General features: G+C 37.6%; 1 long non-coding RNA gene across 1 annotated transcript; it reads left to right on the top strand.

Moving 5' to 3' along the window:
- The first annotated feature begins 372 nt into the window (after positions 1 to 372).
- On the top strand, positions 373 to 2,524 carry LOC123883666. The gene is made up of 2 exons (XR_006800365.1): positions 373 to 1,324; positions 2,300 to 2,524. It is a non-coding gene; the product is annotated as an uncharacterized LOC123883666 (long non-coding RNA).
- Positions 2,525 to 2,936: the final 412 nt, after the last annotated feature.

Genomic DNA, 2,936 nt, shown 5'->3' on the forward strand with positions numbered 1-2,936 from the left:
ACAAAATTATTTGATCTCATCAATTTTTTTTAACAATTTTTTAAAATTGGTTTCTAAAAAGTGATGGCAAATAGATCTGATAAAGGATTTGAAAAAGAGTTGCGTTTAATTAAACTATGAACACAAAAAAATTGAAGAATGATTAAAGGAATGAATGTTGCAGAGAACAATCTAATAAAAAAAAGTTGCAGAGAAGAGTAACAAAAAAAGCATAGAGATGATTGGAAGAGAGAGAAAAGAAAATTATAAGGTACATGTGGTGCATCATAATCTTGTTCATCCGATAGTTCACGTTACTTTCCCATGGTGGGAGACCTAGGAGGCTTTCCCATGCTAGCATCCGCCATAACATCAATGCAATGGAAATAAAATTACAAGTAATGGGACCACATTTGACTAGTTAGAAGGAGAAAAGGGACACATAGTCACAAAGTTGGAAAACCAATCTTTCCCTATTCTTTCACTTTCACGCCTAATCACTCCACAACCACAAGATCTCAATCCTCTCATCTTTCTCTTCACGCAAAAACAGAAACAAAAGCACCATGACCCCATTTCATTTCTCTCTCTCTCATGGAACACACCACTCAACTTCCATTTTCCAAGCTAGAAACCACACCCCACATAAGAAGAGTAACCATCCACACACTTTGCATCTTTTCATTTATGCAGAAAAACAAATTCTCTCTCTAACTCTCCATTTTCTCTCCCTCGTGGTTGTTCCCCTTTTCACTATATTCACCACTTCCAATCACCAAGCTTCTCATGCAATTGGACATTTAAGTTCCTCAGACTCCAAATCATTCAAGATAAGGCTTTCAGTGACTCAATCTATTTCATCTTCCTACACTCTCTCTCTCTCTCTCTCTCTCTCGTGTTACCCTTCTTCATCTTCAATAGAAACCAACCATACCCAAATCATCCATTTTTGGTACCATGAAGCCTTGCATGTGTTTATTTTAAAGCTATTGGTACTGTGATGTTTAGTTAGGAGCTAAGCATTGTTAGAAACTTCATGGATTTGGGAGGTTTAAGAAAAAGTGTCAGACTTTTGGATGGAATCTATTAGAAGGGAAAATTCAATTTTGACCCATTCCCTTGGAGCTGGCCGTATCACCCCCACCTCTTCCCCAAGTTCAGATATTGATTTGTATTGTGGTCAAACACATGATTTTGCCTTGAAATTGAGTGGAGTTAAAGGAGTGGAAGGCTGCATGTAGCATCTCTTGGTGCCAAATGGATATGAAATAAAGTGGCCGATTTTAGAAGATATTGAAGAATCAAGTGGGTGTCACTAAAGTTCTCAACTGTGTTCTCTTGAAAGGTGGGTTCCTTTAGAAGCTTAACTTTTATATTAGTTAGCACCTTTAGTTTCCCCAAATTCAATATATTTATGATAACATTAGTATTAGTTAGGAAATTAGTCTCCCCAAAATTATGCATGACAACAATAGGAAAATTAGGAAATAATTGTGTGAGAAGGTTTAATCCCAAAACCATCTCCATTCTAATTATATAATATATTTTAGTTGCTTATGAATGGACATGAATGTGATTGTAGGTGGAAACTGATAAACTCTATTAAAAGTAAAAAGCCGAGAATTGAACTGGTATTCTCGCATAGCGAGCATCTTGCTTCTCTAAGCGAGCGTATCAGATCAGGACTTTGTAGAATCAACATTTTAAATAAAAATCCACTCGTTTTATGTCCTTGACTATTATGGAATATTTCGTAAGCAGCGTAATAATTTTATGTGATTAGAATGTTTATCACGCTCAGGAACTTAGGTTCAGGACTCAGGATAGTTAGAATTACCCCGGGAAGGTTTTCTTTCTTTTGGGTAGGATAACCATTCAAGATTAGGAATTATGTTTCAGAATCTATCAGGATGTTTGGTCATTAGTACCAATATCAGGAAGCGTGGTCATTAGTACCATGTCAGGGGATTCATTCAGAATCCAAAATCATGTAATAAGAACTGTAAGCTCATGTTGTATTCCGACGTACATTATTATCGGTAATACCAGGCCAGGCACTCCGGGACCGGCTTACCCCGGGGTGATCCTGTTATGATAAAATTGACAAGATAATTATTATGTGTGTTACACCTTTATTGCTTTATTATCATGTTATGAAAACTTCAGGATTATGTCAGGATTAGAACTATTAGATATTCAGGTTCAGGTTAAAGATAAAAACTATTAGTTTCAGTTGCCCCGGTGTAGTCACCAGTAGTTGGGTAGTAGGAGCTCACTGAGGCTTAGTAGTCTCATCCCACGACTTTCAATTTTTTTTTAGGTAAACAGGTTAACCGGAGCAAGGACCAGGCAGGAACTGATGATCGAGGTTGAGCTTGGATTATCGGATTAGAAGACTATCGTCTTCTTCTTTGTTTTTATGTTAATCTGTTAAGTTAGAATTTAATTCTCTTCTGCTGTATTTTACTGGATTATCACATTATTATCGTGATATTGTAAAATTCAAGTAATTATTCTGTAATTTTAATGTACTCAGATTCAATTATATATGTCTCGGCTAAATATCTAGACAATTTAGTTGGGGCGTTACAATTGGTATAAGAGCAGGTCGATCTAGTATCGGACCTTGCCATGAGTCATTAGAATTTATTCCTAAGTAGTACGGACCCTTTGGAGTCTGGACTGTTTACGCTGAAACCATTGCTTGTTGAGCCCGTACAACTCAGTATCGTATATGGTAGACAGGGTATTACGGTTGAGAGCCGAAGTGGACCTCCTTGGTGGTCGAGTAGTAAGATCGAAGTAGAAGCGCAACTCAGGGGGAAGCGCGAATATCTTTAGAAGCGGAGGTTGGAGCTACTGCAATCGATGCCACACGAGTAAGTAGAGTAACACCAACAACAAGTGGCGCGTAGAATTTGGGAACAGTGCATGGCTGCGTACCGGTAGTGAAAGGC

Source organism: Trifolium pratense, linkage group LG5, assembly GCF_020283565.1.
Source record: "Trifolium pratense cultivar HEN17-A07 linkage group LG5, ARS_RC_1.1, whole genome shotgun sequence".
Lineage (NCBI taxonomy): Eukaryota > Viridiplantae > Streptophyta > Magnoliopsida > Fabales > Fabaceae > Trifolium > Trifolium pratense.